The sequence below is a fragment of the Phyllobates terribilis genome, unplaced genomic scaffold (genome assembly GCF_046119375.1).
Source record: "Phyllobates terribilis strain yellow unplaced genomic scaffold, ASM4611937v1 Scaffold_1__5_contigs__length_1240528914, whole genome shotgun sequence".
NCBI lineage: Eukaryota > Metazoa > Chordata > Amphibia > Anura > Dendrobatidae > Phyllobates > Phyllobates terribilis.
In genome coordinates, this window is record NW_027362761.1 from 80,908,034 (window position 1) to 80,932,917 (window position 24,884).

Below are 24,884 nucleotides of genomic sequence, written 5' to 3' on the forward strand. Positions count from 1 at the left end.
TTTAACCTTCAGTAGAATTCCGAGAACAATGGAAGAGTTCCAAAGCATTTTTAAACTTCAGTAGATTTCCGAGAACAATGGGAGAGTTCTACAGACTGATTTAAAAAAACAATAACATTCCGAGAACAATGGGAGAGTTCCAAAGCATTTTTAAACTTCAGCAGAATTCCGAGAACAATGGAAGAGTTGCAAAGAATTTTTAAACTTCAGCAGAATTCCGAGAACAACGGAAGAGTCGAAAAGCATTTTTAAACTTCAGCAGAATTCCAAGAACAATGGGAGAGTTCTACAGAATGAATTAAAAAAACAATAACATTCCGAGAACAATGGGAGAGTTCCAAAACATTTTTAAACTTAAGCAGAATTCCAAGAACAATGGAAGAGTTCCAAAGCATTTTTAAACTTCAGCAGAATTCCGAGAACAATGTAAGAGTTCCAAAGCATTTTAAAACTTCAGTAGAATTCCTAAAACAATGGTAGAGTTTTACAGACTTATTTAAAAAAACAATATCATTCCGAGAACAATGGGAAAGTTCCAAAGCATTTTTAAACTTCAGCAGAAATCCGAGAACAATGGAAGAGTTCCGAAGCATTTTTAAACTTCAGTAGAATTCGGAGAACAACGGAAGAGCTGCAAAGCATTTTAAAACTTAAGTAGAATTCCAAGAACAATGGGAGAGTTGTACAGACTGAGTTAAAAAAACCATAACATTCCGAGAACAATGGAAGAGTTCCAAAGCATTTTTAAACTTCTGTAGAATTCCGAGAACAAGGGAAGAGTTGCAAAGCATTTTAAAACTTCAGTAGAATCCGAGAACAATGGGACAGTTCTACAGACTGATTTAAAAAAAACAATAACATTACGAGAACAATGGGAGAGTTCCAAAGCATTTTTACACTTCAGCAGAATTCTGAGAACAATAGAAGAGTTCCAAAGCATTTTTAAACTTCAGTAGAATTCCGAGAACAATGGAAGAGTTGCAAAGCATTTTAAAACTTCAGTAGAATTCCGAGAACAATGGGAGAGTTCCAAAGCATTTTTAAACTACAGCAGAATTCCAAGAACAATGGAAGAGTTCCAAAGCATTTTTTAACTTCAGCAAAATTCCGAGAACAATGGAAGAGTTCCAAAGCAATTTTAAACTTCAACAGAATTCCGAGAACAATGTGAGAGTCCTACAGACTGATTTAAAAAAAAAAAACATTCCGAGTACAATGGGAGAGTTCCGAACCATTTTTAAACTTCAACAGAATTCTGAGAACAATGTAAGAGTTCCAAAGCATTTTTAAACTTCAGCAGATTTCCGAGATCAATGGGAGAGTTCCAAAGTGTTTTTAAACTTCAGCAGAATTCCGAGAACAATGGAAGAGTTCCAAAGCATTTTTAAACTTCAGCAGAATTCCAAGAACAATGGAAGAGTTCTACAGAATGAATTAACAAAACAATAACATTCTGAGAACAATGGGAGGGTTCCAAAGCATTTTTAAACTTAAGCAGAATTCCGAAAACATTGGAAGAGTTCCAAAGCATTTTTAAACTTCAGCAGAATTCCGAGAACAATGGAAGAGTTCCAAAGCATTTTTAAACTTCAGTAGAGTTCCGAGAACAATGGAAGAGTTGCAAAGCATTTTAAAACTTCAGTAGAATTCCGAGAACAATGGGAGAGTTCTACAGACTGATTTAAAAAAAAACAATAACATTCCGAGAACAATGGGACAGTTCCAAAGCATTTTTAAACTTCAGCAGAATTCCAAGAACAATGGAAGAGTTCCAAAGCATTTTTAACCTTCAGTAGAATTCCGAGAACAATGGAAGAGTTCCAAAGCATTTTTAAACTTCAGCAGAATTCCGAGAACAAGGGAAGAGTTGCAAAGCATTTTAAAACTTCAGTAGAATCCGAGAACAATGGGACAGTTCTACAGACTGATTTAAAAAAAACAATAACATTACGAGAACAATGGGAGAGTTCCAAAGCATTTTTACACTTCAGCAGAATTCTGAGAACAATAGAAGAGTTCCAAAGCATTTTTAAACTTCAGTAGAATTCCGAGAACAATGGAAGAGTTGCAAAGCATTTTAAAACTTCAGTAGAATTCCGAGAACAATGGGAGAGTTCCAAAGCATTTTTAAACTACAGCAGAATTCCAAGAACAATGGAAGAGTTCCAAAGCATTTTTTAACTTCAGCAAAATTCCGAGAACAATGGAAGAGTTCCAAAGCAATTTTAAACTTCAACAGAATTCCGAGAACAATGTGAGAGTCCTACAGACTGATTTAAAAAAAAAAACATTCCGAGTACAATGGGAGAGTTCCGAACCATTTTTAAACTTCAACAGAATTCTGAGAACAATGTAAGAGTTCCAAAGCATTTTTAAACTTCAGCAGATTTCCGAAATCAATGGGAGAGTTCCAAAGTGTTTTTAAACTTCAGCAGAATTCCGAGAACAATGGAAGAGTTCCAAAGCATTTTTAAACTTCAGCAGAATTCCAAGAACAATGGAAGAGTTCTACAGAATGAATTAACAAAACAATAACATTCTGAGAACAATGGGAGGGTTCCAAAGCATTTTTAAACTTCAGTAGAATTCCGAGAACAATGGAAGAGTTCCAAAGCATTTTTAAACTTCAGTAGAGTTCCGAGAACAATGGAAGAGTTGCAAAGCATTTTAAAACTTCAGTAGAATTCCGAGAACAATGGGAGAGTTCTACAGACTGATTTAAAAAAAAACAATAACATTCCGAGAACAATGGGACAGTTCCAAAGCATTTTTAAACTTCAGCAGAATTCCAAGAACAATGGAAGAGTTCCAAAGCATTTTTAACCTTCAGTAGAATTCCGAGAACAATGGAAGAGTTCCAAAGCATTTTTAAACTTCAGCAGAATTCCGAGAACAAGGGAAGAGTTGCAAAGCATTTTAAAACTTCAGTAGAATCCGAGAACAATGGGACAGTTCTACAGACTGATTAAAAAAAAACAATAACATTACGAGAACAATGGGAGAGTTCCAAAGCATTTTTACACTTCAGCAGAATTCTGAGAACAATAGAAGAGTTCCAAAGCATTTTTAAACTTCAGTAGAATTCCGAGAACAATGGAAGAGTTGCAAAGCATTTTAAAACTTCAGTAGAATTCCGAGAACAATGGGAGAGTTCCAAAGCATTTTTAAACTACAGCAGAATTACAAGAACAATGGAAGAGTTCCAAAGCATTTTTTAACTTCAGCAAAATTCCGAGAACAATGGAAGAGTTCCAAAGCAATTTTAAACTTCAACAGAATTCCGAGAACAATGTGAGAGTCCTACAGACTGATTTAAAAAAAAAAACATTCCGAGTACAATGGGAGAGTTCCGAACCATTTTTAAACTTCAACAGAATTCTGAGAACAATGTAAGAGTTCCAAAGCATTTTTAAACTTCAGCAGATTTCCGAGATCAATGGGAGAGTTCCAAAGTGTTTTTAAACTTCAGCAGAATTCCGAGAACAATGGAAGAGTTCCAAAGCATTTTTAAACTTCAGCAGAATTCCAAGAACAATGGAAGAGTTCTACAGAATGAATTAACAAAACAATAACATTCTGAGAACAATGGGAGGGTTCCAAAGCATTTTTAAACTTCAGCAGAATTCCGAGAACAATGGAAGAGTTCCAAAGCATTTTTAAACTTCAGCAGAATTCCAAGAACAATGGAAGAGTTCTACAGACTGATTTAAAAAAACAATAACATTCCGAGAACAATGGGAGAGTTCCAAAGCATTTTTAAACTTCAGCAGAATTCCGAGAACAATGGAAGAGTTCCAAAGCATTTTTAAACTTCAGTAGAGTTCCGAGAACAATGGAAGAGTTGCAAAGCATTTTAAAACTTCAGTAGAATTCCGAGAACAATGGGAGAGTTCTACAGACTGATTTAAAAAAAAACAATAACATTCCGAGAACAATGGGACAGTTCCAAAGCATTTTTAAACTTCAGCAGAATTCCAAGAACAATGGAAGAGTTCCAAAGCATTTTTAACCTTCAGTAGAATTCCGAGAACAATGGAAGAGTTCCAAAGCATTTTTAAACTTCAGTAGAAATCCGTGAAAAACGGAAGAGTCTAAAAGCATTTTAAAACTTCAGTAGAATTCCAAGAACAATGGGAGAGTTTTACAGACTGATTTAAAAAAAGCAAGAACATTCCGAGAACAATGGGAGAGTTCCAAAGCATTTTTAAACTTCAGCAGAATTCCGAGAACAATGGATGAGTTCCAAAGCATTTTTAAACTTCAGTAGAATTCCGAGAACAATGGAAGAGTTCCAAAGCATTTTAAAACTTCAGCAGAATTCCGAGAACAATGGGAGAGTTCCAAAGCAATTTTAAACTTCAGCAGAATTCCGAGAACAATGTGAGAGTTATACAGACTGATTTTAAAAAAAAAAACATTGTGAGAACAATGGGAGAGTTCCGAAGCATTTTTAAACTTCAACAGAATTCTGAGAACAATGTAAGAGTTCTAAAGCATTTTTTGACTTCAGCAGAATTCCGAGATCAATGGGAGAGTTCCAAAGCATTTTGAAACTTCAGCAGAATTCCAAGAACAATTTGAGAGTTCTACAGAATGAATTAAAAAAACAATAACATTCCGAGACCAATGGGAGAGTTCCCAAGCATTTTTAAACTTCAGCAGAATTCAGAGAACAATGGAAGAGTTCCGAAGCATTTTTAAACTTCAGTAGAATTCCGAGAACAATGGAAGAGTTCCAAAGCATTTTAAAACTTCAGTAGAATTCCGATGACAATGGGAGAGTTCTACAGACTGATTTAAAAAAATAATAACATTCCGAGAACAATGGAAGAGTTCCAATGCATTTTTAAACTTCAGCAGAATTCCGAGAACAATGGAAGAGTTCCAAAGCATTTTTAAACTTCAGTAGAATTCCGAGAACAATGGAAGAGTTGCAAAGCATTTTAAAACTTCAGTAGAATTCCGAGAACAATGGGAGAGTTCTACAGACTGATTTAAAAAAAACAATAACATTCCGAGAACAATGGGACAGTTCCAAAGCATTTTTAAACTTCAGCAGAATTACAAGAACAATGGAAGAGTTCCAAAGCATTTTTAACCTTCAGTAGAATTCCGAGAACAATGGGAGAGTTCTAAAGACTGATTTAAAAAAACAATAACATTCCGAGAACTATGGGAGAGTTCCAAAGCATTTTTAAACTTCAGCAGAATTCCGAGAACAATGGAAGTGTTCCAAAGCATTTTTAAACTTCAGCAGAATTCCAAGAACAATGGGAGAGTTCTACAGAATGAATTAACAAAACAATAACATTCTGAGAACAATGGGAGAGTTCCAAAGCATTTTTAAACTTAAGCAGAATTCCGAAAACATTGGAAGAGTTCCAAAGCATTTTTAAACTTCAGCAGAATTCCGAGAACAATGGAAGAGTTCCAAAGCATTTTTAAACTTCAGTAGAATTCCGAGAACAATGGAAGAGTTCCAAAGCATTTTAAAACTTCAGTAGAATTCCGAGGACAATGCGAGAGTTCTACAGACTGATTTAAAAAAACAATAACATTCCGAGAACAATGGGACAGTTCCAAAGCATTTTTAAACTTCAGCAGAATTCCAAGATCAATGGAAGAGTTCCAAAGCATTTTTAACCTTCAGTAGAATTCCGAGAACAATGGGAGAGTTCTAAAGACTGATTTAAAAAAACAATAACATTCCGAGAACAATGGGAGAGTTCCAAAGCATTTTTAAACTTCAGCAGAATTCCGAGAACAATGGAAGAGCTCCAAAGCATTTTTAAACTTCAGTAGAATTCCGAGAAAAACGGAAGAGCCTAAAAGCATTTTAAAACTTCAGTAGAATTCCAAGAACAATGGGAGAGTTTTACAGACTGATTTAAAAAAAGCAAGAACATTCCGAGAACAATGGGAGAGTTCCAAAGCATTTTTAAACTTCAGCAGAATTCCGAGAACAATGGATGAGTTCCAAAGCATTTTTAAACTTCAGTAGAATTCCGAGAACAATGGAAGAGTTCCAAAGCATTTTAAAACTTCAGCAGAATTCCGAGAACAATGGGAGAGTTCCAAAGCAATTTTAAACTTCAGCAGAATTCCGAGAACAATGTGAGAGTTATACAGACTGATTTTAAAAAAAAAAACATTGTGAGAACAATGGGAGAGTTCCGAAGCATTTTTAAACTTCAACAGAATTCTGAGAACAATGTAAGAGTTCCAAAGCATTTTTTGACTTCAGCAGAATTCCGAGATCAATGGGAGAGTTCCAAAGCATTTTGAAACTTCAGCAGAATTCCAAGAACAATTTGAGAGTTCTACAGAATGAATTAAAAAAACAATAACATTCCGAGACCAATGGGAGAGTTCCAAAGCATTTTTAAACTTCAGCAGAATTCAGAGAACAATGGAAGAGTTCCGAAGCATTTTTAAACTTCAGTAGAATTCCGAGAACAATGGAAGAGTTCCAAAGCATTTTAAAACTTCAGTAGAATTCCGATGACAATGGGAGAGTTCTACAGACTGATTTAAAAAAATAATAACATTTCGAGAACAATGGAAGAGTTCCAATGCATTTTTAAACTTCAGCAGAATTCCGAGAACAATGGAAGAGTTCCAAAGCATTTTTAAACTTCAGTAGAATTCCGAGAACAACGGAAGAGTTGCAAAGCATTTTAAAACTTCAGTAGAATTCCAAGAACAATGGGAGAGTTCTACAGACTGATTTAAAAAAAACAATAACATTCCGAGGACAATGGGACAGTTCCAAAGCATTTTTAAACTTCAGCAGAATTCCAAGAACAATGGAAGAGTTCCAAAGCATTTTTAACCTTCAGTAGAATTCCGAGAACAATGGAAGAGTTCCAAAGCATTTTTAAACTTCAGTAGATTTCCGAGAACAATGGGAGAGTTCTACAGACTGATTTAAAAAAACAATAACATTCCGAGAACAATGGGAGAGTTCCAAAGCATTTTTAAACTTCAGCAGAATTCCGAGAACAATGGAAGAGTTGCAAAGAATTTTTAAACTTCAGCAGAATTCCGAGAACAACGGAAGAGTCGAAAAGCATTTTTAAACTTCAGCAGAATTCCAAGAACAATGGGAGAGTTCTACAGAATGAATTAAAAAAACAATAACATTCCGAGAACAATGGGAGAGTTCCAAAACATTTTTAAACTTAAGCAGAATTCCAAGAACAATGGAAGAGTTCCAAAGCATTTTTAAACTTCAGCAGAATTCCGAGAACAATGTAAGAGTTCCAAAGCATTTTAAAACTTCAGTAGAATTCCTAAAACAATGGTAGAGTTTTACAGACTTATTTAAAAAAACATTATCATTCCGAGAACAATGGGAAAGTTCCAAAGCATTTTTAAACTTCAGCAGAAATCCGAGAACAATGGAAGAGTTCCGAAGCATTTTTAAACTTCAGTAGAATTCGGAGAACAACGGAAGAGCTGCAAAGCATTTTAAAACTTAAGTAGAATTCCAAGAACAATGGGAGAGTTGTACAGACTGAGTTAAAAAAACCATAACATTCCGAGAACAATGGAAGAGTTCCAAAGCATTTTTAAACTTCTGTAGAATTCCGAGAACAAGGGAAGAGTTGCAAAGCATTTTAAAACTTCAGTAGAATCCGAGAACAATGGGACAGTTCTACAGACTGATTTTAAAAAAACAATAACATTACGAGAACAATGGGAGAGTTCCAATGCATTTTTACACTTCAGCAGAATTCTGAGAACAATAGAAGAGTTCCAAAGCATTTTTAAACTTCAGTAGAATTCCGAGAACAATGGAAGAGTTGCAAAGCATTTTAAAACTTCAGTAGAATTCCGAGAACAATGGGAGAGTTCCAAAGCATTTTTAAACTACAGCAGAATTCCAAGAACAATGGAAGAGTTCCAAAGCATTTTTTAACTTCAGCAAAATTCCGAGAACAATGGAAGAGTTCCAAAGCAATTTTAAACTTCAACAGAATTCCGAGAACAATGTGAGAGTCCTACAGACTGATTTAAAAAAAAAAAACATTCCGAGTACAATGGGAGAGTTCCGAACCATTTTTAAACTTCAACAGAATTCTGAGAACAATGTAAGAGTTCCAAAGCATTTTTAAACTTCAGCAGATTTCCGAGATCAATGGGAGAGTTCCAAAGTGTTTTTAAACTTCAGCAGAATTCCGAGAACAATGGAAGAGTTCCAAAGCATTTTTAAACTTCAGCAGAATTCCAAGAACAATGGAAGAGTTCTACAGAATGAATTAACAAAACAATAACATTCTGAGAACAATGGGAGGGTTCCAAAGCATTTTTAAACTTAAGCAGAATTCCGAAAACATTGGAAGAGTTCCAAAGCATTTTTAAACTTCAGCAGAATTCCGAGAACAATGGAAGAGTTCCAAAGCATTTTTAAACTTCAGTAGAATTCCGATGACAATGGGAGAGTTCTACAGACTGATTTAAAAAAATAATAACATTCCGAGAACAATGGAAGAGTTCCAATGCATTTTTAAACTTCAGCAGAATTCCGAGAACAATGGAAGAGTTCCAAAGCATTTTTAAACTTCAGTAGAATTCCGAGAACAATGGAAGAGTTGCAAAGCATTTTAAAACTTCAGTAGAATTCCGAGAACAATGGGAGAGTTCTACAGACTGATTTAAAAAAAACAATAACATTCCGAGAACAATGGGACAGTTCCAAAGCATTTTTAAACTTCAGCAGAATTACAAGAACAATGGAAGAGTTCCAAAGCATTTTTAACCTTCAGTAGAATTCCGAGAACAATGGGAGAGTTCTAAAGACTGATTTAAAAAAACAATAACATTCCGAGAACTATGGGAGAGTTCCAAAGCATTTTTAAACTTCAGCAGAATTCCGAGAACAATGGAAGTGTTCCAAAGCATTTTTAAACTTCAGCAGAATTCCAAGAACAATGGGAGAGTTCTACAGAATGAATTAACAAAACAATAACATTCTGAGAACAATGGGAGAGTTCCAAAGCATTTTTAAACTTAAGCAGAATTCCGAAAACATTGGAAGAGTTCCAAAGCATTTTTAAACTTCAGCAGAATTCCGAGAACAATGGAAGAGTTCCAAAGCATTTTTAAACTTCAGTAGAATTCCGAGAACAATGGAAGAGTTCCAAAGCATTTTAAAACTTCAGTAGAATTCCGAGGACAATGCGAGAGTTCTACAGACTGATTTAAAAAAACAATAACATTCCGAGAACAATGGGACAGTTCCAAAGCATTTTTAAACTTCAGCAGAATTCCAAGATCAATGGAAGAGTTCCAAAGCATTTTTAACCTTCAGTAGAATTCCGAGAACAATGGGAGAGTTCTAAAGACTGATTTAAAAAAACAATAACATTCCGAGAACAATGGGAGAGTTCCAAAGCATTTTTAAACTTCAGCAGAATTCCGAGAACAATGGAAGAGCTCCAAAGCATTTTTAAACTTCAGTAGAATTCCGAGAAAAACGGAAGAGCCTAAAAGCATTTTAAAACTTCAGTAGAATTCCAAGAACAATGGGAGAGTTTTACAGACTGATTTAAAAAAAGCAAGAACATTCCGAGAACAATGGGAGAGTTCCAAAGCATTTTTAAACTTCAGCAGAATTCCGAGAACAATGGATGAGTTCCAAAGCATTTTTAAACTTCAGTAGAATTCCGAGAACAATGGAAGAGTTCCAAAGCATTTTAAAACTTCAGCAGAATTCCGAGAACAATGGGAGAGTTCCAAAGCAATTTTAAACTTCAGCAGAATTCCGAGAACAATGTGAGAGTTATACAGACTGATTTTAAAAAAAAAAACATTGTGAGAACAATGGGAGAGTTCCGAAGCATTTTTAAACTTCAACAGAATTCTGAGAACAATGTAAGAGTTCCAAAGCATTTTTTGACTTCAGCAGAATTCCGAGATCAATGGGAGAGTTCCAAAGCATTTTGAAACTTCAGCAGAATTCCAAGAACAATTTGAGAGTTCTACAGAATGAATTAAAAAAACAATAACATTCCGAGACCAATGGGAGAGTTCCAAAGCATTTTTAAACTTCAGCAGAATTCAGAGAACAATGGAAGAGTTCCGAAGCATTTTTAAACTTCAGTAGAATTCCGAGAACAATGGAAGAGTTCCAAAGCATTTTAAAACTTCAGTAGAATTCCGATGACAATGGGAGAGTTCTACAGACTGATTTAAAAAAATAATAACATTCCGAGAACAATGGAAGAGTTCCAATGCATTTTTAAACTTCAGCAGAATTCCGAGAACAATGGAAGAGTTCCAAAGCATTTTTAAACTTCAGTAGAATTCCGAGAACAACGGAAGAGTTGCAAAGCATTTTAAAACTTCAGTAGAATTCCAAGAACAATGGGAGAGTTCTACAGACTGATTTAAAAAAAACAATAACATTCCGAGGACAATGGGACAGTTCCAAAGCATTTTTAAACTTCAGCAGAATTCCAAGAACAATGGAAGAGTTCCAAAGCATTTTTAACCTTCAGTAGAATTCCGAGAACAATGGAAGAGTTCCAAAGCATTTTTAAACTTCAGTAGATTTCCGAGAACAATGGGAGAGTTCTACAGACTGATTTAAAAAAACAATAACATTCCGAGAACAATGGGAGAGTTCCAAAGCATTTTTAAACTTCAGCAGAATTCCGAGAACAATGGAAGAGTTGCAAAGAATTTTTAAACTTCAGCAGAATTCCGAGAACAACGGAAGAGTCGAAAAGCATTTTTAAACTTCAGCAGAATTCCAAGAACAATGGGAGAGTTCTACAGAATGAATTAAAAAAACAATAACATTCCGAGAACAATGGGAGAGTTCCAAAACATTTTTAAACTTAAGCAGAATTCCAAGAACAATGGAAGAGTTCCAAAGCATTTTTAAACTTCAGCAGAATTCCGAGAACAATGTAAGAGTTCCAAAGCATTTTAAAACTTCAGTAGAATTCCTAAAACAATGGTAGAGTTTTACAGACTTATTTAAAAAAAGATTATCATTCCGAGAACAATGGGAAAGTTCCAAAGAATTTTTAAACTTCAGCAGAAATCCGAGAACAATGGAAGAGTTCCGAAGCATTTTTAAACTTCAGTAGAATTCGGAGAACAACGGAAGAGCTGCAAAGCATTTTAAAACTTAAGTAGAATTCCAAGAACAATGGGAGAGTTGTACAGACTGAGTTAAAAAAACCATAACATTCCGAGAACAATGGAAGAGTTCCAAAGCATTTTTAAACTTCTGTAGAATTCCGAGAACAAGGGAAGAGTTGCAAAGCATTTTAAAACTTCAGTAGAATCCGAGAACAATGGGACAGTTCTACAGACTGATTTTAAAAAAACAATAACATTACGAGAACAATGGGAGAGTTCCAATGCATTTTTACACTTCAGCAGAATTCTGAGAACAATAGAAGAGTTCCAAAGCATTTTTAAACTTCAGTAGAATTCCGAGAACAATGGAAGAGTTGCAAAGCATTTTAAAACTTCAGTAGAATTCCGAGAACAATGGGAGAGTTCCAAAGCATTTTTTAACTTCAGCAAAATTCCGAGAACAATGGAAGAGTTCCAAAGCAATTTTAAACTTCAACAGAATTCCGAGAACAATGTGAGAGTCCTACAGACTGATTTAAAAAAAAAAAACATTCCGAGTACAATGGGAGAGTTCCGAACCATTTTTAAACTTCAACAGAATTCTGAGAACAATGTAAGAGTTCCAAAGCATTTTTAAACTTCAGCAGATTTCCGAGATCAATGGGAGAGTTCCAAAGTGTTTTTAAACTTCAGCAGAATTCCGAGAACAATGGAAGAGTTCCAAAGCATTTTTAAACTTCAGCAGAATTCCAAGAACAATGGAAGAGTTCTACAGAATGAATTAACAAAACAATAACATTCTGAGAACAATGGGAGGGTTCCAAAGCATTTTTAAACTTAAGCAGAATTCCGAAAACATTGGAAGAGTTCCAAAGCATTTTTAAACTTCAGCAGAATTCCGAGAACAATGGAAGAGTTCCAAAGCATTTTTAAACTTCAGTAGAATTCCGAGAACAATGGAAGAGTTCCAAAGCATTTTAAAACTTCAGTAGAATTCCGAGGACAATGCGAGAGTTCTACAGACTGATTTAAAAAAACAATAACATTCCGAGAACAATGGGAGAGTTCCAAAGCATTTTTAAACTTCAGCAGAATTCCGAGAACAATGGAAGAGTTCCAAAGCATTTTTAAACTTCAGTAGAGTTCCGAGAACAATGGAAGAGTTGCAAAGCATTTTAAAACTTCAGTAGAATTCCGAGAACAATGGGAGAGTTCTACAGACTGATTTAAAAAAAAACAATAACATTCCGAGAACAATGGGACAGTTCCAAAGCATTTTTAAACTTCAGCAGAATTCCAAGAACAATGGAAGAGTTCCAAAGCATTTTTAACCTTCAGTAGAATTCCGAGAACAATGGAAGAGTTCCAAAGCATTTTTAAACTTCAGCAGAATTCCGAGAACAAGGGAAGAGTTGCAAAGCATTTTAAAACTTCAGTAGAATCCGAGAACAATGGGACAGTTCTACAGACTGATTTAAAAAAAACAATAACATTACGAGAACAATGGGAGAGTTCCAAAGCATTTTTACACTTCAGCAGAATTCTGAGAACAATAGAAGAGTTCCAAAGCATTTTTAAACTTCAGTAGAATTCCGAGAACAATGGAAGAGTTGCAAAGCATTTTAAAACTTCAGTAGAATTCCGAGAACAATGGGAGAGTTCCAAAGCATTTTTAAACTACAGCAGAATTCCAAGAACAATGGAAGAGTTCCAAAGCATTTTTTAACTTCAGCAAAATTCCGAGAACAATGGAAGAGTTCCAAAGCAATTTTAAACTTCAACAGAATTCCGAGAACAATGTGAGAGTCCTACAGACTGATTTAAAAAAAAAAACATTCCGAGTACAATGGGAGAGTTCCGAACCATTTTTAAACTTCAACAGAATTCTGAGAACAATGTAAGAGTTCCAAAGCATTTTTAAACTTCAGCAGATTTCCGAGATCAATGGGAGAGTTCCAAAGTGTTTTTAAACTTCAGCAGAATTCCGAGAACAATGGAAGAGTTCCAAAGCATTTTTAAACTTCAGCAGAATTCCAAGAACAATGGAAGAGTTCTACAGAATGAATTAACAGAACAATAACATTCTGAGAACAATGGGAGGGTTCCAAAGCATTTTTAAACTTCAGCAGAATTCCGAGAACAATGGAAGAGTTCCAAAGCATTTTTAAACTTCAGCAGAATTCCAAGAACAATGGAAGAGTTCTACAGACTGATTTAAAAAAACAATAACATTCCGAGAACAATGGGAGAGTTCCAAAGCATTTTTAAACTTCAGCAGAATTCCGAGAACAATGGAAGAGTTCCAAAGCATTTTTAAACTTCAGTAGAGTTCCGAGAACAATGGAAGAGTTGCAAAGCATTTTAAAACTTCAGTAGAATTCCGAGAACAATGGGAGAGTTCTACAGACTGATTTAAAAAAAAACAATAACATTCCGAGAACAATGGGACAGTTCCAAAGCATTTTTAAACTTCAGCAGAATTCCAAGAACAATGGAAGAGTTCCAAAGCATTTTTAACCTTCAGTAGAATTCCGAGAACAATGGAAGAGTTCCAAAGCATTTTTAAACTTCAGTAGAAATCCGTGAAAAACGGAAGAGTCTAAAAGCATTTTAAAACTTCAGTAGAATTCCAAGAACAATGGGAGAGTTTTACAGACTGATTTAAAAAAAGCAAGAACATTCCGAGAACAATGGGAGAGTTCCAAAGCATTTTTAAACTTCAGCAGAATTCCGAGAACAATGGATGAGTTCCAAAGCATTTTTAAACTTCAGTAGAATTCCGAGAACAACGGAAGAGTTGCAAAGCATTTTAAAACTTCAGTAGAATTCCAAGAACAATGGGAGAGTTCTACAGACTGATTTAAAAAAAACAATAACATTCCGAGGACAATGGGACAGTTCCAAAGCATTTTTAAACTTCAGCAGAATTCCAAGAACAATGGAAGAGTTCCAAAGCATTTTTAACCTTCAGTAGAATTCCGAGAACAATGGAAGAGTTCCAAAGCATTTTTAAACTTCAGTAGATTTCCGAGAACAATGGGAGAGTTCTACAGACTGATTTAAAAAAACAATAACATTCCGAGAACAATGGGAGAGTTCCAAAGCATTTTTAAACTTCAGCAGAATTCCGAGAACAATGGAAGAGTTGCAAAGAATTTTTAAACTTCAGCAGAATTCCGAGAACAACGGAAGAGTCGAAAAGCATTTTTAAACTTCAGCAGAATTCCAAGAACAATGGGAGAGTTCTACAGAATGAATTAAAAAAACAATAACATTCCGAGAACAATGGGAGAGTTCCAAAACATTTTTAAACTTAAGCAGAATTCCAAGAACAATGGAAGAGTTCCAAAGCATTTTTAAACTTCAGCAGAATTCCGAGAACAATGTAAGAGTTCCAAAGCATTTTAAAACTTCAGTAGAATTCCTAAAACAATGGTAGAGTTTTACAGACTTATTTAAAAAAACAATATCATTCCGAGAACAATGGGAAAGTTCCAAAGCATTTTTAAACTTCAGCAGAAATCCGAGAACAATGGAAGAGTTCCGAAGCATTTTTAAACTTCAGTAGAATTCGGAGAACAACGGAAGAGCTGCAAAGCATTTTAAAACTTAAGTAGAATTCCAAGAACAATGGGAGAGTTGTACAGACTGAGTTAAAAAAACCATAACATTCCGAGAACAATGGAAGAGTTCCAAAGCATTTTTAAACTTCTGTAGAATTCCGAGAACAAGGGAAGAGTTGCAAAGCATTTTAAAACTTCAGTAGAATCCGAGAACAATGGGACAGTTCTACAGACTGATTTAAAAAAAACAATAACATTACGAGAACAATGGGAGAGTTCCAAAGCATTTTTACACTTCAGCAGAATTCTGAGAACAATAGAAGAGTTCCAAAGCATTTTTAAACTTCAGTAGAATTCCGAGAACAATGGAAGAGTTGCAAAGCATTTTAAAACTTCAGTAGAATTCCGAGAACAATGGGAGAGTTCCAAAGCATTTTTAAACTACAGCAGAATTCCAAGAACAATGGAAGAGTTCCAAAGCATTTTTTAACTTCAGCAAAATTCCGAGAACAATGGAAGAGTTCCAAAGCAATTTTAAACTTCAACAGAATTCCGAGAACAATGTGAGAGTCCTACAGACTGATTTAAAAAAAAAAAACATTCCGAGTACAATGGGAGAGTTCCGAACCATTTTTAAACTTCAACAGAATTCTGAGAACAATGTAAGAGTTCCAAAGCATTTTTAAACTTCAGCAGATTTCCGAGATCAATGGGAGAGTTCCAAAGTGTTTTTAAACTTCAGCAGAATTCCGAGAACAATGGAAGAGTTCCAAAGCATTTTTAAACTTCAGCAGAATTCCAAGAACAATGGAAGAGTTCTACAGAATGAATTAACAAAACAATAACATTCTGAGAACAATGGGAGGGTTCCAAAGCATTTTTAAACTTAAGCAGAATTCCGAAAACATTGGAAGAGTTCCAAAGCATTTTTAAACTTCAGCAGAATTCCGAGAACAATGGAAGAGTTCCAAAGCATTTTTAAACTTCAGTAGAATTCCGAGAACAATGGAAGAGTTCCAAAGCATTTTAAAACTTCAGTAGAATTCCGAGGACAATGCGAGAGTTCTACAGACTGATTTAAAAAAACAATAACATTCCGAGAACAATGGGAGAGTTCCAAAGCATTTTTAAACTTCAGCAGAATTCCGAGAACAATGGAAGAGTTCCAAAGCATTTTAAACTTCAGTAGAGTTCCGAGAACAATGGAAGAGTTGCAAAGCATTTTAAAACTTCAGTAGAATTCCGAGAACAATGGGAGAGTTCTACAGACTGATTTAAAAAAAAACAATAACATTCCGAGAACAATGGGACAGTTCCAAAGCATTTTTAAACTTCAGCAGAATTCCAAGAACAATGGAAGAGTTCCAAAGCATTTTTAACCTTCAGTAGAATTCCGAGAACAATGGAAGAGTTCCAAAGCATTTTTAAACTTCAGCAGAATTCCGAGAACAAGGGAAGAGTTGCAAAGCATTTTAAAACTTCAGTAGAATCCGAGAACAATGGGACAGTTCTACAGACTGATTTAAAAAAAACAATAACATTACGAGAACAATGGGAGGGTTCCAAAGCATTTTTAAACTTCAGCAGAATTCCGAGAACAATGGAAGAGTTCCAAAGCATTTTTAAACTTCAGCAGAATTCCAAGAACAATGGAAGAGTTCTACAGACTGATTTAAAAAAACAATAACATTCCGAGAACAATGGGAGAGTTCCAAAGCATTTTTAAACTTCAGCAGAATTCCGAGAACAATGGAAGAGTTCCAAAGCATTTTTAAACTTCAGTAGAGTTCCGAGAACAATGGAAGAGTTGCAAAGCATTTTAAAACTTCAGTAGAATTCCGAGAACAATGGGAGAGTTCTACAGACTGATTTAAAAAAAAACAATAACATTCCGAGAACAATGGGACAGTTCCAAAGCATTTTTAAACTTCAGCAGAATTCCAAGAACAATGGAAGAGTTCCAAAGCATTTTTAACCTTCAGTAGAATTCCGAGAACAATGGAAGAGTTCCAAAGCATTTTTAAACTTCAGTAGAAATCCGTGAAAAACGGAAGAGTCTAAAAGCATTTTAAAACTTCAGTAGAATTCCAAGAACAATGGGAGAGTTTTACAGACTGATTTAAAAAAAGCAAGAACATTCCGAGAACAATGGGAGAGTTCCAAAGCATTTTTAAACTTCAGCAGAATTCCGAGAACAATGGATGAGTTCCAAAGCATTTTTAAACTTCAGTAGAATTCCGAGAACAATGGAAGAGTCTCAAAGCATTTTAAAACTTCAGCAGAATTCCGAGAACAATGGGAGAGTTCCAAAGCAATTTTAAACTTCAGCAGAATTCCGAGAACAATGTGAGAGTTATACAGACTGATTTAAAAAAAAAAAACATTGTGAGAACAATGGGAGAGTTCCGAAGCATTTTTAAACTTCAACAGAATTCTGAGAACAATGTAAGAGTTCTAAAGCATTTTTTGACTTCAGCAGAATTCCGAGATCAATGGGAGAGTTCCAAAGCATTTTGAAACTTCAGCAGAATTCCAAGAACAATTTGAGAGTTCTACAGAATGAATTAAAAAAACAATAACATTCCGAGACCAATGGGAGAGTTCCCAAGCATTTTTAAACTTCAGCAGAATTCAGAGAACAATGGAAGAGTTCCGAAGCATTTTTAAACTTCAGTAGAATTCCGAGAACAATGGAAGAGTTCCAAAGCATTTTAAAACTTCAGTAGAATTCCGATGACAATGGGAGAGTTCTACAGACTGATTTAAAAAAATAATAACATTCCGAGAACAATGGAAGAGTTCCAATGCATTTTTAAACTTCAGCAGAATTCCGAGAACAATGGAAGAGTTCCAAAGCATTTTTAAACTTCAGTAGAATTCCGAGAACAATGGAAGAGTTGCAAAGCATTTTAAAACTTCAGTAGAATTCCGAGAACAATGGGAGAGTTCTACAGACTGATTTAAAAAAAACAATAACATTCCGAGAACAATGGGACAGTTCCAAAGCATTTTTAAACTTCAGCAGAATTACAAGAACAATGGAAGAGTTCCAAAGCATTTTTAACCTTCAGTAGAATTCCAAGAACAATGGGAGAGTTCTACAGAATGAATTAACAAAACAATAACATTCTGAGAACAATGGGAGAGTTCCAAAGCATTTTTAAACTTAAGCAGAATTCCGAAAACATTGGAAGAGTTCCAAAGCATTTTTAAACTTCAGCAGAATTCCGAGAACAATGGAAGAGTTCCAAAGCATTTTTAAACTTCAGTAGAATTCCGAGAACAATGGAAGAGTTCCAAAGCATTTTAAAACTTCAGTAGAATTCCGAGGACAATGCGAGAGTTCTACAGACTGATTTAAAAAAACAATAACATTCCGAGAACAATGGGACAGTTCCAAAGCATTTTTAAACTTCAGCAGAATTCCAAGATCAATGGAAGAGTTCCAAAGCATTTTTAACCTTCAGTAGAATTCCGAGAACAATGGGAGAGTTCTAAAGACTGATTTAAAAAAACAATAACATTCCGAGAACAATGGGAGAGTTCCAAAGCATTTTTAAACTTCAGCAGAATTCCGAGAACAATGGAAGAGCTCCAAAGCATTTTTAAACTTCAGTAGAATTCCGAGAAAAACGGAAGAGCCTAAAAGCATTTTAAAACTTCAGTAGAATTCCAAGAACAATGGGAGAGTTTTACAGACTGATTTAAAAAAAGCAAGAACATTCCGAGAACAATGGGAGAGTTCCAAAGCATTTTTAAACTTCAGCAGAATTCCGAGAACAATGGATGAGTTCCAAAGCATTTTTAAACTTCAGTAGAATTCCGAGAACAATGGAAGAGTTCCAAAGCATTTTAAAACTTCAGCAGAATTCCGAGAACAATGGGAGAGTTCCAAAGCAATTTTAAACTTCAGCAGAATTCCGAGAACAATGTGAGAGTTATACAGACTGATTTTAAAAAAAAAAACATTGTGAGAACAATGGGAGAGTTCCGAAGCATTTTTAAACTTCAACAGAATTCTGAGAACAATGTAAGAGTTCCAAAGCATTTTTTGACTTCAGCAGAATTCCGAGATCAATGGGAGAGTTCCAAAGCATTTTGAAACTTCAGCAGAATTCCAAGAACAATTTGAGAGTTCTACAGAATGAATTAAAAAAACAATAACATTCCGAGACCAATGGGAGAGTTCCAAAGCATTTTTAAACTTCAGCAGAATTCAGAGAACAATGGAAGAGTTCCGAAGCATTTTTAAACTTCAGTAGAATTCCGAGAACAATGGAAGAGTTCCAAAGCATTTTAAAACTTCAGTAGAATTCCGATGACAATGGGAGAGTTCTACAGACTGATTTAAAAAAATAATAACATTCCGAGAACAATGGAAGAGTTCCAATGCATTTTTAAACTTCAGCAGAATTCCGAGAACAATGGAAGAGTTCCAAAGCATTTTTAAACTTCAGTAGAATTCCGAGAACAACGGAAGAGTTGCAAAGCATTTTAAAACTTCAGTAGAATTCCAAGAACAATGGGAGAGTTCTACAGACTGATTTAAAAAAAACAATAACATTCCGAGGACAATGGGACAGTTCCAAAGCATTTTTAAACTTCAGCAGAATTCCAAGAACAATGGAAGAGTTCCAAAGCATTTTTAACCTTCAGTAGAATTCCGAGAACAATGGAAGAGTTCCAAAGCATTTTTAAACTTCAGTAGATTTCCGAGAACAATGGGAGAGTTCTACAGACTGATTTAAAAAAACAATAACATTCCGAGAACAATGGGAGAGTTCCAAAGCATTTTTAAACTTCAGCAGAATTCCGAGAACAATGGAAGAGTTGCAAAGAATTTTTAAACTTCAGCAGAATTCCGAGAACAACGGAAGAGTCGAAAAGCATTTTTAAACTTCAGCAGAATTCCAAGAACAATGGGAGAGTTCTACAGAATGAATTAAAAAAACAATAACATTCCGAGAACAATGGGAGAGTTCCAAAACATTTTTAAACTTAAGCAGAATTCCAAGAACAATGGAAGAGTTCCAAAGCATTTTTAAACTTCAGCAGAATTCCGAGAACAATGTAAGAGTTCCAAAGCATTTTAAAACTTCAGTAGAATTCCTAAAACAATGGTAGAGTTTTACAGACTTATTTAAAAAAACAATATCATTCCGATAACAATGGGAAAGTTCCAAAGCATTTTTAAACTTCAGCAGAAATCCGAGAACAATGGAAGAGTTCCGAAGCATTTTTAAACTTCAGTAGAATTCGGAGAACAACGGAAGAGCTGCAAAGCATTTTAAAACTTAAGTAGAATTCCAAGAACAATGGGAGAGTTGTACAGACTGAGTTAAAAAAACCATAACATTCCGAGAACAATGGAAGAGTTCCAAAGCATTTTTAAACTTCTGTAGAATTCCGAGAACAAGTCAAGAGTTGCAAAGCATTTTAAAACTTCAGTAGAATCCGAGAACAATGGGACAGTTCTACAGACTGATTTAAAAAAAACAATAACATTACGAGAACAATGGGAGAGTTCCAAAGCATTTTTACACTTCAGCAGAATTCTGAGAACAATAGAAGAGTTCCAAAGCATTTTCAAACTTCAGTAGAATTCCGAGAACAATGGAAGAGTTGCAAAGCATTATAAAACTTCAGTAGAATTCCGAGAACAATGGGAGAGTTCCAAAGCATTTTTAAACTACAGCAGAATTCCAAGAACAATGGAAGAGTTCCAAAGCATTTTTTAACTTCAGCAAAATTCCGAGAACAATGGAAGAGTTCCAAAGCAATTTTAAACTTCAACAGAATTCCGAGAACAATGTGAGAGTCCTACAGACTGATTTAAAAAAAAAAAACATTCCGAGTACAATGGGAGAGTTCCGAACCATTTTTAAACTTCAACAGAATTCTGAGAACAATGTAAGAGTTCCAAAGCATTTTTAAACTTCAGCAGATTTCCGAGATCAATGGGAGAGTTCCAAAGTGTTTTTAAACTTCAGCAGAATTCCGAGAACAATGGAAGAGTTCCAAAGCATTTTTAAACTTCAGCAGAATTCCAAGAACAATGGAAGAGTTCTACAGAATGAATTAACAAAACAATAACAGTCTGAGAACAATGGGAGGGTTCCAAAGCATTTTTAAACTTAAGCAGAATTCCGAAAACATTGGAAGAGTTCCAAAGCATTTTTAAACTTCAGCAGAATTCCGAGAACAATGGAAGAGTTCCAAAGCATTTTTAAACTTCAGTAGAATTCCGAGAACAATGGAAGAGTTCCAAAGCATTTTAAAACTTCAGTAGAATTCCGAGGACAATGCGAGAGTTCTACAGACTGATTTAAAAAAACAATAACATTCCGAGAACAATGGGAGAGTTCCAAAGCATTTTTAAACTTCAGCAGAATTCCGAGAACAATGGAAGAGTTCCAAAGCATTTTTAAACTTCAGTAGAATTCCGAGAACAATGGAAGAGTTCCAAAGCATTTTAAAACTTCAGTAGAATTCCGAGGACAATGCGAGAGTTCTACAGACTGATTTAAAAAAACAATAACATTCCGAGAACAATGGGACAGTTCCAAAGCATTTTTAAACTTCAGCAGAATTCCAAGATCAATGGAAGAGTTCCAAAGCATTTTTAACCTTCAGTAGAATTCCGAGAACAATGGGAGAGTTCTAAAGACTGATTTAAAAAAACAATAACATTCCGAGAACAATGGGAGAGTTCCAAAGCATTTTTAAACTTCAGCAGAATTCCGAGAACAATGGAAGAGCTCCAAAGCATTTTTAAACTTCAGTAGAATTCCGAGAAAAACGGAAGAGCCTAAAAGCATTTTAAAACTTCAGTAGAATTCCAAGAACAATGGGAGAGTTTTACAGACTGATTTAAAAAAAGCAAGAACATTCCGAGAACAATGGGAGAGTTCCAAAGCATTTTTAAACTTCAGCAGAATTCCGAGAACAATGGATGAGTTCCAAAGCATTTTTAAACTTCAGTAGAATTCCGAGAACAATGGAAGAGTTCCAAAGCATTTTAAAACTTCAGCAGAATTCCGAGAACAATGGGAGAGTTCCAAAGCAATTTTAAACTTCAGCAGAATTCCGAGAACAATGTGAGAGTTATACAGACTGATTTTAAAAAAAAAAACATTGTGAGAACAATGGGAGAGTTCCGAAGCATTTTTAAACTTCAACAGAATTCTGAGAACAATGTAAGAGTTCCAAAGCATTTTTTGACTTCAGCAGAATTCCGAGATCAATGGGAGAGTTCCAAAGCATTTTGAAACTTCAGCAGAATTCCAAGAACAATTTGAGAGTTCTACAGAATGAATTAAAAAAACAATAACATTCCGAGACCAATGGGAGAGTTCCAAAGCATTTTTAAACTTCAGCAGAATTCAGAGAACAATGGAAGAGTTCCGAAGCATTTTTAAACTTCAGTAGAATTCCGAGAACAATGGAAGAGTTCCAAAGCATTTTAAAACTTCAGTAGAATTCCGATGACAATGGGAGAGTTCTACAGACTGATTTAAAAAAATAATAACATTCCGAGAACAATGGAAGAGTTCCAATGCATTTTTAAACTTCAGCAGAATTCCGAGAAAAATGGAAGAGTTCCAAAGAATTTTTAAACTTCAGTAGAATTCCGAGAACAACGGAAGAGTTGCAAAGCATTTTAAAACTTCAGTAGAATTCCAAGAACAATGGGAGAGTTCTACAGACTGATTTAAAAAAAACAATAACATTCCGAGGACAATGGGACAGTTCCAAAGCATTTTTAAACTTCAGCAGAATTCCAAGAACAATGGAAGAGTTCCAAAGCATTTTTAACCTTCAGTAGAATTCCGAGAACAATGGAAGAGTTCCAAAGCATTTTTAAACTTCAGTAGATTTCCGAGAACAATGGGAGAGTTCTACAGACTGATTTAAAAAAACAATAACATTCCGAGAACAATGGGAGAGTTCCAAAGCATTTTTAAACTTCAGCAGAATTCCGAGAACAATGGAAGAGTTGCAAAGAATTTTTAAACTTCAGCAGAATTCCGAGAACAACGGAAGAGTCGAAAAGCATTTTTAAACTTCAGCAGAATTCCAAGAACAATGGGAGAGTTCTACAGAATGAATTAAAAAAACAATAACATTCCGAGAACAATGGGAGAGTTCCAAAACATTTTTAAACTTAAGCAGAATTCCAAGAACAATGGAAGAGTTCCAAAGCATTTTTAAACTTCAGCAGAATTCCGAGAACAATGTAAGAGTTCCAAAGCATTTTAAAACTTCAGTAGAATTCCTAAAACAATGGTAGAGTTTTACAGACTTATTTAAAAAAACAATATCATTCCGAGAACAATGGGAAAGTTCCAAAGCATTTTTAAACTTCAGCAGAAATCCGAGAACAATGGAAGAGTTCCGAAGCATTTTTAAACTTCAGTAGAATTCGGAGAACAACGGAAGAGCTGCAAAGCATTTTAAAACTTAAGTAGAATTCCAAGAACAATGGGAGAGTTGTACAGACTGAGTTAAAAAAACCATAACATTCCGAGAACAATGGAAGAGTTCCAAAGCATTTTTAAACTTCTGTAGAATTCCGAGAACAAGTCAAGAGTTGCAAAGCATTTTAAAACTTCAGTAGAATCCGAGAACAATGGGACAGTTCTACAGACTGATTTAAAAAAAACAATAACATTACGAGAACAATGGGAGAGTTCCAAAGCATTTTTACACTTCAGCAGAATTCTGAGAACAATAGAAGAGTTCCAAAGCATTTTTAAACTTCAGTAGAATTCCGAGAACAATGGAAGAGTTGCAAAGCATTATAAAACTTCAGTAGAATTCCGAGAACAATGGGAGAGTTCCAAAGCATTTTTAAACTACAGCAGAATTCCAAGAACAATGGAAGAGTTCCAAAGCATTTTTTAACTTCAGCAAAATTCCGAGAACAATGGAAGAGTTCCAAAGCAATTTTAAACTTCAACAGAATTCCGAGAACAATGTGAGAGTCCTACAGACTGATTTAAAAAAAAAAAACATTCCGAGTACAATGGGAGAGTTCCGAACCATTTTTAAACTTCAACAGAATTCTGAGAACAATGTAAGAGTTCCAAAGCATTTTTAAACTTCAGCAGATTTCCGAGATCAATGGGAGAGTTCCAAAGTGTTTTTAAACTTCAGCAGAATTCCGAGAACAATGGAAGAGTTCCAAAGCATTTTTAAACTTCAGCAGAATTCCAAGAACAATGGAAGAGTTCTACAGAATGAATTAACAAAACAATAACATTCTGAGAACAATGGGAGGGTTCCAAAGCATTTTTAAACTTAAGCAGAATTCCGAAAACATTGGAAGAGTTCCAAAGCATTTTTAAACTTCAGCAGAATTCCGAGAACAATGGAAGAGTTCCAAAGCATTTTTAAACTTCAGTAGAATTCCGAGAACAATGGAAGAGTTCCAAAGCATTTTAAAACTTCAGTAGAATTCCGAGGACAATGCGAGAGTTCTACAGACTGATTTAAAAAAACAATAACATTCCGAGAACAATGGGAGAGTTCCAAAGCATTTTTAAACTTCAGCAGAATTCCGAGAACAATGGAAGAGTTCCAAAGCATTTTTAAACTTCAGTAGAGTTCCGAGAACAATGGAAGAGTTGCAAAGCATTTTAAAACTTCAGTAGAATTCCGAGAACAATGGGAGAGTTCTACAGACTGATTTAAAAAAAAACAATAACATTCCGAGAACAATGGGACAGTTCCAAAGCATTTTTAAACTTCAGCAGAATTCCAAGAACAATGGAAGAGTTCCAAAGCATTTTTAACCTTCAGTAGAATTCCGAGAACAATGGAAGAGTTCCAAAGCATTTTTAAACTTCAGCAGAATTCCGAGAACAAGGGAAGAGTTGCAAAGCATTTTAAAACTTCAGTAGAATCCGAGAACAATGGGACAGTTCTACAGACTGATTTAAAAAAAACAATAACATTACGAGAACAATGGGAGTGTTCCAAAACATTTTTACACTTCAGCAGAATTCTGAGAACAATAGAAGAGTTCCAAAGCATTTTTAAACTTCAGTAGAATTCCGAGAACAATGGAAGAGTTGCAAAGCATTTTAAAACTTCAGTAGAATTCCGAGAACAATGGGAGAGTTCCAAAGCATTTTTAAACTACAGCAGAATTCCAAGAACAATGGAAGAGTTCCAAAGCATTTTTTAACTTCAGCAAAATTCCGAGAACAATGGAAGAGTTCCAAA